The sequence below is a fragment of the Amphiprion ocellaris genome, chromosome 9, assembly GCF_022539595.1.
Source record: "Amphiprion ocellaris isolate individual 3 ecotype Okinawa chromosome 9, ASM2253959v1, whole genome shotgun sequence".
Classification (NCBI taxonomy): Eukaryota; Metazoa; Chordata; class Actinopteri; family Pomacentridae; genus Amphiprion; species Amphiprion ocellaris.
Genome location: NC_072774.1, coordinates 22,076,923 through 22,093,457, shown reverse-complemented (window position 1 = coordinate 22,093,457; position 16,535 = coordinate 22,076,923). Strand labels below are relative to the sequence as shown.

Below are 16,535 nucleotides of genomic sequence, written 5' to 3'. Positions count from 1 at the left end.
GTGTTGTGTGTTAGTTTGTGTGTTCAGTGGAACAGATCCAGAGCAGAACTTCGAGCTTAACTCGGGTTTGTTCTCAGAAACACTCAGACCCTCAGCAGCCTCCCATCAGAACAACACGCAGCACAGCATTAGCTGGATTTGCTAAAATACATCGGAACAAACTGAGACCACGTTGTTTAAACTAGTCACTCAGAAAACAATAAAAACTCGTTCAGTCATCCACACCCTAACCGTCATTTCAGAGCACTTTAACTGCTGACAATATTTTTTTAAAAAGGACTCTCACCGTACTTGAAAAATACTTGTTTTTTATTTCGGTCCGCACGTTTCTTTTTACTGTCTGTAGATGATATTTACATGGATATAGACTTTATTAAGCAGTGATGCCGTCGTTTTTCGGCGAGGTCTTCTTTATCTGGTATCTTTATTTCACGTAAATCCAGGTCTGACCGTGACGAATCTGCGGACGACGCATCTGGAGACGGAAACTATCACCAGTTAACCTGATCACCAGTCAAACTGGAACACCGATTTTATTTCCTGCAGGAGTCGCTCTCCTGTGTCGTCACTCCCTGTCCAATCAGTGGCCTGCACTCCTGTCCAATCAGTGGCCTGCACTATGTAGTCACGTCTCGGCTCACTTCATCTCGCTTGGAACCTCAGCCGAGAAGGTACAGAAAATCGTGCCTGATACCATGCACTAATCCATATGGAAACGCTCGCAAACAAAGACGAGCCGAGCCGCACCGCGCCGAGTAGGTGCTTGTGGAATCGCGACTTAAGCGAGATGAAGTGAGCCGAGATATGACGTCTACACAGTGCAGGCCACTGATTGGGCAGGAGTGCAGGCCACTGATTGGACAGGGAGTGACGACACAAGAGAGCGACTCCAGCACGAAAAAAAAAACCGGCATTTAAAAAAAACTAAAAAGCAAAGGTGCGCATTGCTCTTCACGAAACTCTCTGTTCTTCATAATTTTAATATGACAGCCAGACCTGTACCGTGGGTCAATGAAGAGGTCGAGACTTTGTCTTTGGTGGTGGACCAAAGAATACAGAGGGAGCTGGACATAGAAAGTTTATCAGGAGGTCTCTGAGCGGATGGCCACCCACGTATACAGTAGACTGTATATAAAGAGGACAGAAGCAGTGTAGGGAGAAGCTGAAAAAGCTCAAAAATGACTATTGGTCCACCCAGGACCACAGCGGCCGGCGTGGGTCAACCAGGAGATGTTGGAAGAGGTTTAATGGAAACTATTGACTGGCGCCGCACCAGCGAGCAACAGGAGGGAGACTCAGCAGCCATCGGCGCTAGCTAGTTAGCCATCAGCGTTAGCTCCGTGCTTGTATTTCGTGCTGCTGTTTCTAACGTTTAGCTCTCAGAAGCTAATACATCAGTCAGCATGACGAACTAAGCTAGTGGTCTTACAGGTTTATTTTTTTCACAAGTTACAATGTCGTATTTTTCGTGTACTTAGGGTGAGTGTTTATTTCTGTTCAAGAATCCCTTTCGACGTGCGAAGCCTGCTCCACCTCCGTCATGGAGCCCCCAGCTCCCCTGCCTCCTCTCCAGCACCAGCTTCAGCACCAGTACCAACTCGGACACCGACCCTGTCAACATCAACCTCCAGCACGTTACAGCAACGTCTTATCACTGTAAGACACGGTAAACAGAGACCATGGTTGATTTTCGCATTATTATTATTACTACAGGTGTAAATGCCTGCAAGCATGATCAGAACAGTGAGACCAATGACCAAGAATTCAGGCAGGTGTAAATGCAAACTGTGCAGCAGCCAGCTCAGGAACGCCTGATGAAAGCTACATGTAGCTGCAGTGACACATAAACAGAACACATGCAGCTGCATTTTTTTTCCATTGACTTAACAAGCAAGTCACTCTAATTAATTTCTCGTGCAATGTAGTATTGCAACCATTCTTCTTATAGTCACTAGGCAACTGTGAAACTGAATGAAAATATACATAGAAATAAGAAAACACAGCTGTTCTTAGCAACTCCAAAATGTGCACAAGATGAAATGAAGTTTCGCACCATGTTGTTTTTAGTTGTGGTGGAGGAGGTACTGTTTGTGCTTCGGTTAAAGTAAAGAGTGCCAAAAATTTATTAAAGTAAAACTATCAAAGACATGATCATGACTGAAAATCAATGGACGGGTGGCTAAACACATCACATCATAGCTGTGGAGTCCTTCAAGCTCCTGGGGACTACAATCTCTCAGGACCTGCAGTTGGAGACGAACATCCACTCCATCCTGAAAAAGGCTCAGCAGAGGATGTATTTCCTACGACAGCTGAGGAGACACGGTCTGCCGCAGGAGCTGTTGATCCAGTTCTACACTGCAGTCATCCGATCTGTCCTGTGCACCTCTGGATCAGCCACACAGCAGGACAGAAACAGACTACAGCCTATAGTACGGACTGTAGAAAACATCATCAGAGACCCCACTCACCCTGGACATAAACTGTTTCCCCCCTCGCCTCTGGCAGGCGCTACAGATCCCTGTACACAGAAATCACCACACACAAAAACAGGTTCTTCCCCGCTGCCATCACTGTAATAAACAGCTGAGCCATTCCTAAACACCTGTACAATAGTCACTATTCCAATGGACATGTACAGCATTTTTTTTCACCATGAACAGCATTCTCTGCTTTTGCACTACTGTGTTTATAGCAGTTATCGTTTTGCTAATGTGTTTATTCCAGTCTAGCTGTAAATTTCTGTATATATTGTTTTATTTAATTTTGCTACTATTTCTTTTCCCTCCCTGTTCCTCTTTCTATAGTTTCTTTATTTTTTACTATTCTCTTCCATATTCCTAGTGTGACACCAACAGCCGAAACCAAATTCCTTGTATGTTGTGTACTTACTTGGCCATTAAAGCTGATTCTGATCACTTTTCTGTCTTTGGTCTAGGCAAGAGGAAAAGGAGCAACAGAAAATTGGACCTTCCAAGCGTACTTGTGGAGATGCAGGCTGAGGAGGAGCCGAACCGTGCCCAGCATGATGAGAACATCTGGTTGCTCCTCAGCGAGGCAAGAGAGAATGAAGTGGCCCTGCAGCTCATATAACACAATTTGGAAAACTGACCAATGTGTTGGTATTTATCACAGAGAATATTTGATTAATGTCATTTAGATTTGGCTACAACTGAAGTCTTTTACATGTATGCTTCATTATGTGTCAGACCTATAATCAGTAACATGTTTAACTGGATGAAGTCTAAAGTTTAAAGGCTCTAATGGGCAACTGTCAGTTTGGAAACAAGTAGCTTTATTAAGACTGCAATTGCCGGGAAAATACATCTATTAACTTTCACGATCAACAGTTTTCTGTCAGCATTCCTCTCTTGCATCATTTGCAGTAACTGGGCCTCTAATGCCCTCATTGACTTTCAGGTAACAACTAGCATAGTCCTTTCTAGAAATATATGAATAGAAATTATTTTCAGATTCCCTCAAGGCCCTTCTAAGAGTCTCAATAAAAAAAATTCTGTCCACTGTTTGATAAAAATGTATGCAGCCTGGTTCTGGCACATCTAAACGTCATTAATCACCAAGTTATATGCAATTGCTTTTTGGCACCAGCAGCACTGATTTCAAAACATAAAATCACGCATGCCTTCAGACAAAAAAACTCTAAATTTATTTTAAAAAATTGTCTAAAAGTTAAAAGAGAAACAAAAGTCTCAAGAATGAATGGGAGACACCAGTTTATTTCTAAACACTTTTCCAGGAAGCAGTTCCTTCTAAAGCAAGATAAATCATAAATTGTATCTAATATAGCAAAAGGTCACTTTTATTCATATCCTGTGTGATGACGCGCGCACGCACGCGCACGCACGCACGCACGCACGCACGCACGCACGCACGCACGCACGCACGCACGCACGCACGCACGCACACACACACACACACACACACACACACTCAGGGGCTGTGTTGCAGAGCCCTCTGAGGTTATACATTTAGTTGTCATAAAGAAAAGCAAAGCACTTTGTCTGCAGTGCTGCTGCCCGTTCACCCACATAATGCTCACATAAGGCTCACCCATTTACCTTTTAACTTGACGTCAGCAGCTGCCTTGTCTAAAGCGCATTTAGAGGGCTGCGTTGTACGTAGGAAGGAGGAGGAGGAGGAGAACCTGTTGGAGGGATGGCGAACAGTTGCTGCCCTTGAATGGCACTCTTAGATTTTTTTTTTTTAAATGTGATATAGAATATGTAAAGTTAAAAAAAAAAAATCCCAAACAGCCTCAGTCTAAGCATACAGACACATAAATCAGGGAATCACAAAATAAATCACTATTTTTTAGGTTTCATACAGAAAACATCAAGACTTTTTTTTTTAGAAGATTCACTTTTTCTTTGCATTTTCTTTACAATTATTTTACAAAAAGGAAAAAAATAATAATCAGCAGTTCATGTGTTGTGTAGTATATGTTTTGACAGAACAAATTCTATGAGCAGGGCAATATTTATTCTCACTAAAGCTGAACAAACAACTCTGATGATATTATATGATATTATCGACTCACCAAGGTAATATTTCTTTGCAAGAGAGCTCATTTCTACCATTTTGTAACAAAGACACTGGGCGAATAGCCAAGCCAGCCAGTAATTAGACTTGAAAGATGATCTTTTACAAGTTAGTCTTCCTGTTTAAACACTAATATGCTCATCAGTGTATTAGAAGCGTTACTGGTAGGTGTAATCTCTCCTCTCCATACTGGCTGTAAAGTGATCATTGCCTAGTGAGACCATACTGTAAGAGATCAGGGACAAAATCCTCAATTTGTGTATGAATGTATTCAAGTTCAGATGATAGTAGTAGGTGTCTTTCAAACTCAGTCCTAATGTAAAGCTGCTTCTTTGTGTTAGTGTTTTACTGAAGTAGGATGATAGCAACTGTCAGTTTAACTAAGCCAGAATTATATATACTTACATAATCATCAAATGAATCTCAGATTGCTGTGAACAAGGGCAGTAAATTTTGTCTGCCACACATGCTGGTATAGAGAGAGAGAATAATAGTAAATTACATTAAGACAAGCTTAACAACATTTAAAAGTCTCCTTTAACTCCTAACCTAATAATCATAATCACTTTCTCTTAAACAACTGGAAGCATTATGTTTGCTGGATTCTTAAAATAGTAAGCACCACAAAGTAGTTCAATATATTGAATTTTATAAAATTTACAGACATTTTTTACAGTGTAAGTGGTGTGAACCCAGAATAGACAGAAAAGCCAATGCTTTGTAGATCAGAAAGTCACCATTGCTACTGTGATACTGACATTATTAAATTCTTTAAACTGTCTGAATCGTGAGGTGTTTTTTGCTTGTATGATGTATAATTAGTGCTGAAGCTACTCAAAATATGCAAAAGTACAATTAGTGAGTGAGTGTTATGGCATTAAAACTAATGTGGGGTCACAAAATAGAAAGAAGAAATATTGTTCTGCTGGATTCTCCTAGTTTTTGTTTAGTTCTGACAAAATACTGTAAAGTTTGCAGGCTAAAAAGATGAGATGTAACCATCATTAATACAAAGGCCTAGAATACACTGCTTCAGGACTGACTGACAGAAGTATTTGTGCCTCGACTGTGACACATGACTCATGAAATCTGCTTTTATCGTTTCATATTCTGGTGCGGGCCACTGTATGTGTGTGCACAGAGGTTCTTGACTCCCATCGTCGACACAGCAGCCATCCAGGTGCTCCATCCACAGCAGAGGAGAGAGAGACCACAGGAACCACGGCGCTGTCACCTGTGCCTCATCCCTCACCCTGCGCTTGCAGCGAGCGCCTGCTTTCGTGGAAACCTGCTCAGAGTCAGCTCTGGTACCACACACAACCACAGCCTATGCATTATGCACACACTGCACAGCATGAAGCCTTGGTGAATGCACACACACACACACACATGCAAACTCACACATGGTTGTTGCATCCTCTGAGAAAATTACGGTATGGTGACATTCGGAGGCCTGCTAGTAAGATCACCACATCCTCCACCATACAGAGAAAAGCTTCACCACACAGGAGTGAGCAACTTTCACAGCGACAGTACGATGTCACACCGAGCTCCGACTAGCGTGATCGCACATTGATGTGGTTTGTTTGAAACTCTGGTACTTGTGTTTCCTCCTTCCTTCCTGCCAGTGTTCCTTTTCAACCTGTTTGGACAGCAAAGTAAAATCATCATAATCTTTCCTAGCAAACTGAAAGAACTGAACTTAAATGTCAGTGACTGATGTGTAAAAGGATAAACTGGACTTCATGAAATAGGCCTGAAGTGTAATTTTTATCTGCCTTTAATACAGAAAGGATTTACTCTGCTCACTCTGTTTGGTGATTTCACATCGAATGTCTCCCCCTGTTGGAATACCGTCATACACATTACACAACGGGTTGATAGGATGTACTGTATTTCTTACCTGTTTTATGCTCTTTTGCAGGATTCCATATCAGATTAGTACATTGTACATGTATTACAGGTTAGCTTTCGTCTGGATTAGTTTGCTTTTATTGGGTTCACATACTGCTTTAATTTGTAACACACGATATCTATCTAAACACTTAATTTATCATCTTTATTTAATAAGTTCATCTGTGTACATTAGATTTTTTTTTGTTTAAATAATAGTTAAACTGTATTTTTATGTTGGATTTTCAAGCACATCCAAACATGAGAAATTAACTATGCATATTAAAGCTAAAATCCTGTTAAATTTGCAGTTGTGAAAGGTAAGTTGGGCAGGTTAGGTGTGAAAAAGCACACATATAAAGTAATGCGACAGTGTGTCATCATTTTCTTGGATTAACCATTAATAACCTATGTGTAAGATTTTATGTCCAATTTAAAAATGTTAGAGTTATGGTTGCTGTACCGAATGCACACAGCTGGTCGTGTTTTACTCATCTTTTCTCTAATAAAGGGAGGAATCAGGATGCCTCCTCTATAGAGTTCTGTCTTTAGCTCCAGGACATGATGTGGACCCGGTGGAACAGCTGAGTGGTGTAAAATTACTGTGAACAAGAATGCAGTGAGTACAAGGGCCTACTGTTCTTCACACTGCAGCTTGTACGGATGCCGGCCCTCTGCGACATTTCTGTCAGACTTAAATAACACCGTGATGTGCTCTCAGTGTCTTTTCAATCATTAATCAGGGTCATGGTGCAAATTGTTTCAGTATACAGCGGCTGTCCAAGCAGGAGAGACTTACATTTCTGTCTCCATTTCTTGTGTGGTGACAGCCCTTTACTTAAACTGGTTTAATCTGCAGGTTTAATACCGCTGCAAGCTGCCACGGTTTCCCTTAAATCCTTAACCTCACAGAGGGAGAGTGCAGCATTTATCAGGTATTATTAGACATCATGACTCCAAACTGCTTCTTTCTGTAAGTCAGAGGAGCAAACCTGTCCTCTGCTGACACTTGATGCACAAAAGAGAGCTTCCATCCCTTCAGTTACACATTACCTTCCTGAAAGCCCAAGGGACACAAATTTGTTGTACGTATCAACTCAAACTTTATTGGACTTTTATGTAAGAGCGCTTCGGCAGAATCTGTCTCAGTTTAGTGGCAAGAACGAATGCTTGAACTCAAAAACTCATATAAAACAAAGCCAGACATATAGAAGCCTAAATATGTGTAAATTAGATGATAAGATCAGTGAGGGATTGTTAAATGCTAACATTTCTATGCATTTGTACAGTTCTAAAGGGCCTCTACTATAGGGCTTTGAGCTAAATGCTAACATTAACATGCTAACATACAATGCTAACGTTACTGTGTTACCACCATCAGTGTTTGACACCTTAGGCAAGGCAAGGAAAGTTTATTTATATAGCACCCTTCATGTCCAAGACAATTCAAAGTGCTTTACATAAAACATTAAGAGCATTCCAGTGAGGTGCAGATAGTTCAAAGATACCGTGCAGATTTCATGCATAGGCGCATGAGAAAAGAAATAACCTGGATTTAAAAGTGTCTACATCTGGTGAAAGTTGAATCTCCACTGGCAGTTTGTTCCACTTGTTTGCAGCATAACAACTAAATGCTGCTTCTCCATGTTTAGTCCAGTATCTGGCCTGGACTAACTGACCTGAGTCCTTGGATCTAAGAGCCCTGCTAGGTTTGTATTCTCTGAACATATCACAGATGTATTCTGGGCCTAAACTGTTCTGGGATTAGTCCTGGTTAAAACTCCAGCAGCAGCAGTCTGGATGAGCTGAAGCTGTTTAATGCTCTTTTTGGAAAGTTCTGTTGAAATACCATTACAGTAATCCAGTCTACTGGAGATGAACGCATGGATGAGTTTCTCTTGGCCTTTCTGAGAGACAAAACTTTTACTTCTGTTGATGTTTTTGAGTTGGTAAAAAGCTGCTTTGGTGACAGCTTTGATAGGACTGTTTAAAGTCATATCTGAGTCTATTAACATTCCAAGGTTACCAACTTGGTCGGTGGTTTTAAGAGCCCGAGTATCTCAAGATGTTTACGAATGCCGACCCTCTTTTCTTTGCTACCAAACAGAATAATCTCAGTCAACACAATGACATTTGCTAATTAGTACGAATTCAGAAAACAGATGAGGCTGACGGGACTGTAGAGAGTGCGGGTAGCTTGGCAGATATTTCAGCATAAATATTTTAGACTTTTGACCTAAGGATGAAATGAAAAGGATCGCCAAGTTCAGCTTGAAAGAGGCGCGTTTCAAATTTTAAAAATTGCACGTTAGTTGATCATCTGTCCATTTTCTAGATAACATTTTACACTGTGTAAGTGAACACCATGACCTGCTTTGTATTGCTAGATGAAAAATCAGATTATCACCAAAGTGTGCAGGATTCATCCCGTGCAGAGGGGAGACTTTGAATGTTTTTATAGAATTTCACGGCAGTCCTTAAAATAGCCGCTGAAATATTTCAGTCCGGGCCAAAGTGGTGGACTGACTAGGTTGCCATAGCTATGCTTCTAGCGTGACTAATAAAAATAAGTCATCTTAAACTGATGTGCCTATGCTGAATATTTAAAATCCAAGCCCCCTCAGTGGTTCAGTTCCTGTGGATAACAAGCGTCCATTGCTCCAGGGATTTTTAAAACACTGGCTTTCAGATGAAGCAGGCGGGGTGTATAACTATACAACAGATCCAAATCCACTCATGAATCCACACTGAACCCTCAGAATCTGAGTTTTATTGTAAATTTTTATCGTTTTTATGGGAGCGCTCTGCCCTCATGACTGCAGAGCTGTTGGTTTTCAAGCCTTTTGGCCGTTCAGTTTCTATTTTTATAGTTTTGTCTTTTGTGTGATGAGGCATGCATGACTGGGTGAGAGGTCAAGGTGAGGGTCAGAGGTCAGAGGCTGTGCTACTGTGAGCGTCTGCGTTAAGAAGAAGTGAGGGACATGATGTGGCTTTGGGCAGAGTTAGTTAAGGGATAGACGACAGAAAAAAACGTATAAATCCAAAGTCGTATTCTGTTTTGGGCAAAATATGTTACAACTTAAACACCTATAGTTGTTGCTGTGTAAGTTTTTATTTTATGTCAAATTCTTCTTTCAGATCTCCCCTCTTCTCTGCGTTTTCCTCTGCTGCTGTCTCTACCTGAGGCTGAACTGACAGCAGAGCCCAGCAGGAGAGGAGGGTCGCTGGTGTTTGACTGACAGCCCAGTGATGAGCGCACAGAGAGAGGGTGAAGGGTGAAGGTCAGAGGTCGGGCTCCCATGGAGAGAGAGCGATCAGAGCTGGGGGGACTTGCTAACGAGGTGGAGGCTTCATGCAAAGAAAAGACCACGCTGATGATATGATGAGATGTTATTGATCTTCCTAGTGGTGCAATAGGGCCACTGTAACAGCATACAGTTAGTGGATACAACCAAGGGATAAGAATGTAAGTGCACATGCTGAAGAAGACCATGTGGGAAGTGGTTAAAAGTTCTGGAAAAAAAGGAAGTGGTATTTATTGTTGTTTTGTCAAATACGTAAAGGTGCCAGTTAGTCACTATGATAGATTTACTAAGAAAAACATTCATCCATCCATCATCTATACACCACTTCATCCTCATTAGGGTTGGAGTCTAGCCCAGCTGATTAAAGGTGAAGGCAGGGGACACCTGGACAGGTCACCAGTGTATCACATGGCTACACATAGAGACAGACAATCAGACTCACATTCACAATTATGGACAATTTAGAGTCACCAATTAACCTCAGCATGTTTTTGGACTGTGGGAGGAAGCTGGAGAACCTGGAGAAAATCCATGCATGCACAGGGAGAACATGCAAACTCCATGCAGAAAGATCCCAGGAAGACCGGGACGCAAACCAAAGATCTTCAAGCTGCAAGGCAACAGTGCTAACCACCGATCCACTGTGCAGCCCCGAATAGAAAACCCGAATAGAAAAATTGTCGGCATTAAAAGCGTATCTCAGAAAATAAAGAAAATGACATATTAGCTGTACAAGGCGTGTTCTTACTATTATCACAGTTACAATCCAGACGTGTGTACAAAAAACATCTGTGTGTTTAAACACGTATTTTAAAGCTATTATACATATGTAAATTAAAATCTCTGATGATATTTGATGATTTGAAGAATTGTATTACAATCCATCAAAAATATAATATTTACACTCTAGCTAATACAATCAGTGGGCAAAACCTTAAAATGCACCAAAACCAGCTCCCATCACATAAAAGGTACACATGGCTGCAGAAACCTTTTGTATTTGTGTTCCTGGACAGCATAATCATTTTAAAAGTTTTTAAACACTCATAGTTCATAAAACAAAACCTCCCTAACCTGTTCCTGCAATGTTTTCATGTGTTTATATGTTACTCCATCTTTTGGCTGATTATCACCAACATGCCAAAGAACTGTTTAAGGTGATATAGGAACAGGATCTCTTTTACATATTTTATCAAAGAGCACAAGTTTATTTTAAAATGTAAAACTTTTATTCGTCACAATTTTGAAGAGAAAAATTTAAGGGAAAAAAATGTTATGCTTCTTGGATTAAAAAATTCTATAAAATCAAATACCATTAAGCCCTAATTTTTGCAAACACAGCTCACAGGATGATTTTAAGGTGAGGATTTGGCTTTGAAAGATCTCCTGGTTTGGAGGGCAGATGCAGAGGATGGTGTAAAAACCAAATACGTGGGAAAGTTGCAGAGACATCTTGTAACAAAGCTACATCTTCTAACTGATTTCTTAGTGTAGTAATTCCCAATCTTCTGACTTCTGGACATTACAAAGAGAATAAAATGGAATGTTTCCTGAATATAAGAGATATGACGAAAATCAGAAACATAAAAACACCTCGCAGGTTTGGAATTTGTGCTTTTTTTTTTGGATGAGTCACCACTTGCAGTGCTAAAAAATTACAACTAGATGTCACTCTACATCAACTTTTAATCAATATCTACCCCTCGTTTTGCCTTTCTTCCTCACTCTACGCACACTCACGTGCACATGAGCAGGCGAGCACACATAAATGGCGCACACAAAATATATACAGCTCTATTCAGCCAATCAGAGCTTTCCTCGGTTTTTAGGTCTACTCAGATCATCTCACCCGTCACTGCGCAGGAGCGAGAGGCCAGCATGCACGCACCCGATCTCACCAAGAGGCGGCGCTGCTCCTGTGAGATCCCTTCTGGCTGTCTCTATCAGCATGAGTCTGGTTTCCTACTACACACCGAGAAAGGGATTATGTAATGTTTACTATTATGGCGCTTTATCTTTCACAAGGTAGCGTCGTTTCCCTTCGTCGATGTAAAGGTTGAAAGGACACGATGCACACGTCATGTTTCAAAGTGATCGTGCACGTGCCGTCATTCTCGTACGTGCGCATCCTTCACTCGGCGATCAGCACCACGGGTTCATCATCTCCTCCACTGCCTGCAAGTTGCAAACACGGGGTTAGCCAGGTTTACGCCAGGCCACGCCCCCTAACTCCAGCTGGTGGCAACACTACTGATGACATCACCGCCGCGCCTGCCCATTGGCCCCGAGACGTCGCACGCCTGTCCAATCGCCTGGCGGTGAAGTGACGTCAGCAGACACGGGTCCCGTTCACTTTCAATGGAGTGGGCGGGGCGTAGAGATTACCCACGTCAGAGCGAGCGGGATGCTGCGAGGCCATTGGCTGAGAGCGGTGAAAGTGAGCGTCTGTTGCTGAGAGGAAAGGGAGAGGGAGAGCGCTTTGAGAGGGGCACCGATGCGTCGGCTGCGCCACACAAGCTGTGACCAGTTCCGAAACTAATTTTTTAAACATGCGTTTGTTTTTGTTTTGCGGCGACAATTCTACACTGTTTGCTCAGCTAAAAATGCAATAAAGCATTTTTCTTGCAACAGTTTGCATTGTAATAATAACCAGAAAAACGATAACCGCAATGTGGCGCATCAGTCCTGCTGCACCGGCTTGTATCAGGACGTGCATAAAGGTTGATGCATTATCACCGTCTGCTCAGGGAGGCACTAGTGCTGTCAATTATGGTAAACATACTCCTTTTCAGAAAGGGAGGGGGCATTTGTGCCTTTTTATTGGCTCGCAGTTATGTCCTCCCTCCTCATGACCCTCCCTCATGCTGTTCCTATGGTTCCCGAAGCTCTTATTGGATACTGTAAAGTTTGGGACAAGACACCGGTCCGACGCAGTGTCCCCGCCGCCATTGGCTGAATCTGCCTGTCTGTCAACTGGACTTTGACAGCATGCCACGCCCCTTAGTCTGTGGTACCGACGCTAATTGGCTACTGTACCTGTCAACGATCTCTCATTGGTCAGCTCGCCCAGCTGTTAGTTGTTCATTCACCATTTTGTGACTGTAGTGGAAAAGAAGACCGATACTTTTTTATATCCTTGTTTGAGTTTCAGTGGGGGAAAGACATGTTTTGCGGAGGAAAAGTAAAGCGTGAGCCCGGACCGCGCAGTTGTCAGAACCGAAAGCCGAGGGATGTTACCGAGAGTTGTGCGAGCCTCCTCATCGGCAAAATAAGACCATAAATCTTTCTCTGGCGAGGAGAAAAGCTCTGTTTTGGTGAGTTGAAACTAAGTTAGCACGAGACAACGCAGCTCAACTGACGCAAATTTTCCGTTTCCAGGAGTAGCGAGCTAACAAGAGCCGAGAACCAACTGCCAGCGGTCGGTCATTTGTTCCGCTACCGTCCGAAGAAATGGAGTGACAACGCTCGCTTCTGAGCCGAGGAAGAGCTGAGAAAGGGGAGGGGTGGGTGTGTAACAGCCTAAAAACTTTCTGAAATGTTTTACCGCAGTCCCACGGACGACCAAGAAGCATTACAGCGTTATTCGGCTTGTAGTGCAATTTTGGGTTTAATGTAGAACACTTTTCTTTCACCGTAGTTTTCAAATTTGACGTGAAGCAGCGTTAGCGTAGTAAAAAAAAAACAACCGACCTATTTGCAGCATTGCAGCCCAAATGTTTACTTGTCGCCACCACAATCTTGTTCGGCTCGTGTACAAACGGACGCGGGAGAAAATGGAAAACAAGAGAGCAAATAACATCCCGTTTCCTTGTGGTCTTGCTGTCGGTGTCATTATGTTGGTACTTGAGTCTGCTGCGTACTACGACTACTACAGCCACCACTACTAACGTTCCTGAGCTGCTTACTAGAGTGAAACATCAACAGATTTCTGCCTTTTCCAAGTTTTTCAATAACCACACAGTCAGTGTCCTCTCTGGATTCACTGAGGAAGCGTCTCTGGAGTGGCTGCGTGTCCACTCCGGGCGTTATAGTGAGTGTTTGCACGCCAGACATCGTATAATGAGGAATTGGGCTCGTATAGTTGTGATAATAAAAACGTCACTACAGACCGGTTGTTTGTGTTTGTTACCGAGCACCGTGCTGCACAGCAGACCGCCTGACTGCCTCGAGTCATAATACTCCTTTGACATTGTGTAGCGCCTCTCGTAGTACTCGCCGAGATCAGCGTAAAGAAGCCGGGGAAGCATCCCATGTTTTTTTTTTGGCTTTCCCTCGCCGACACTCCACTTTTCTGCACTGCAATCCCGCAGTCGCTGTCAGTGTACCCTTGGCATCTCCAGCTGGGCAGCTTGTAACAGTTTTGTCATTTTCATTTTTGCTGTATTTTCAGTCATAGGAATTGAATGCTTGTTTTTGACTTTTGGACCTCAAGTGTCCTCGTCTTCACTGCAGGTTTATACTCTGGCGTGCATTCCTCATATCCTCATTATTGCCCTTGTGTGGCCCCGATAGTGTAGGCATCTTTGCAGAGCTTGTTGAGCAGTTGGCCATTGATGTGCCATTGGCAGTTCTGTCATTTTGGTCCCAAACAGGAACAGTTGCCTCTGATCTCTGCTACAACCTCTGATCAATAGGGACCAGAATGCACGAATTCAAGGCTCTGTTGTTACTCTGTTATTGATATTATATCTACAGTCAGATATGCCATCCACTTAACAGCTGCCTGTATTCATCCTACGTCACAATGGATGCTCTCTATAACAAGCACACTCATACCCTCTTGCTGCACCAAAAATACCCTAACATGTTGTTTTTTAATTGTGTCACGTTGTCTGTGCAATCACAGCCCACTCATGAGCATGTTAATCAAAGTGTGTGTGTTCCTGTGTGTGTATGTGTGTGTGTGCAGCAGACAGCATGTTCCTTTTTGCTGTTTCATGTGTGACTGTGTTCCCTGGTGACCCAGTTAAGGGCAAAGCCACCCTGCCATGCTGAAGTGTAGGAAGGGCCATGGTAGGCTTCACTATCATGGCCGTACTTCTGTCTTCTTCTGCCATACCATCGCATGTTCTTCCTTCGCTATCTCTGTCTTCGTCACTGCAGCCCTGCGCCCATACAGACACCCATAAAATGGTTTTAGGAGAGGGATGAGCTGCAGTGTGCCTGGTAACTACGTATACACTCACAGTGGCATATGGTGCAAATGCAGTGTTGATCAAAGTGGTCCCAACCTAAAGACAGCCATATACAGCCTGACACCTTGTGTACTACTGACAGCTCAAATGTCCCTCATCTTCTGCACACACAGACGCACACATCCTGTGCCATGCTGGTGGAGCAACGGCTAAAATCTCTGTAACTGACTGAATACACTGGCATCAAGGTTGAGGTTTATTATGGTTGTATAGCCCTGCGATAAATACAGCACAACTTCATTTTCTTGTGTGTTGACACTTAGATAAGATTCTCTATGAATGACCGTGCTGCGTGTTTGTGTATATTTAGTGCTTGCATGCATCTGTGTCTAACCTGCCAAGAAATCAGCACTGAGATGTGTGTTTCTAATCTCAAAATTGAGGAATCATTAAAGAAGTTTTTATTGATTGAATTTTTTACAGAGTGGATCAGTGTTTATGTTGCACAGTGAATGCATGAGTGTGTGACAATAAACAGGTCCAAGTCAGATTTCACTAGTATATGCATGACTGCACTGTAAATTCCTGCGAGAGCATTTAGTGTGTAAAGTTAGGTGCCTGGATGTGGAGGAGGGTTACATTTTGTGCTCCTGTATATTTATGGGTGAAAACAGCACCTTTTGGTGTTTAAGGAAATGTCCAGTCCAATGCCACGGAGATGTAAATATCTGCCTGTTTAAGATTTACAATAGCTTTAGATCAGACCAGCAAATATCGGACTCTGAACCTGCTCAAACGCTGAAAGGTGTAGACAGCTTACTACCTAAATTATGACTGAGTTCCTCTGTGCTTCGTCCGCATTCAGCCCAGAGGAGAATCAGAATTTTTCATCATTATGTTTTTGATTAAATATGTATGCACTAAAACTGCTCCCTGGAGAGACTTTTTTGATTTAGACTTGCTTTTTGCATCTTGGACACACACATAGATTTAAAGGTCTTTTTTAAAGATGGTTGAACACAGAGTTAAAAGTTTTGTTTTTTTTTTTTTTACAACTTATTCGGATTTACAAAAATGTATGAGCCTCTCTATAGTAACTTATAAGTTACTAGTTGTAAACTTGTACCAAGTACCTAGTTATGAAAATAAAACCAGGCATGTGTCAAATTCTGAAACTCTTTTTCTGTATGTAGTGAACACAATCTGTTGTGCCATCCGCTACCTTCGAAGTTACAAAAATGTGACTCTGCACACATGCCTGCTACTGGCATATTAGCTAAAGCCTAGAGCGTTTTAGGAGGCCATGAGCATGACCCAGTGCATTTTTCGAAGCTAAGATCAGATCCTCATGAGTCGTTTAGCTAACCAGTCCATCAGCCATGTGGCTCTGACTCCTTCCTGTCTTTTCCAGTGCTCTACAGTAACCAGCACTCCCAGTCCAGGCTTTGGCACCTACTCTAATGAGGGGGTATATGTCCTGGCAGTGGTAGGAGGTACATTCCTTTACTCAGAGTTCTTCCTTTTTCTTTCCCATGATTTGTAGGTGATGGACGATTTAAGCATGGCACTTACAAAACTACAAAAATGTTTTTTCCCCTACAATAATCTGCAATAATTAGAGAGTAAACAATTTACTGTATGT

The 16,535-nt window shown here is 42.4% G+C and overlaps 1 protein-coding gene across 3 annotated transcripts in view; it reads left to right on the top strand.

Moving 5' to 3' along the window:
- Window positions 1–12,861: 12,861 nt before the first annotated feature.
- cicb (capicua transcriptional repressor b) overlaps window positions 12,862–16,535 on the top strand; it is a 38,851-nt gene continuing 35,177 nt past the window's right edge. For 2 of the 3 annotated variants that reach the window (XM_023276051.3, XM_055013698.1), the window contains exon 1: window positions 12,862–13,072. The gene's annotated coding sequence lies outside the window, so the exon portion shown is untranslated. The remainder of the gene's footprint in view (window positions 13,073–16,535) is intronic. The other variant, XM_055013699.1, reaches the window with a different exon arrangement.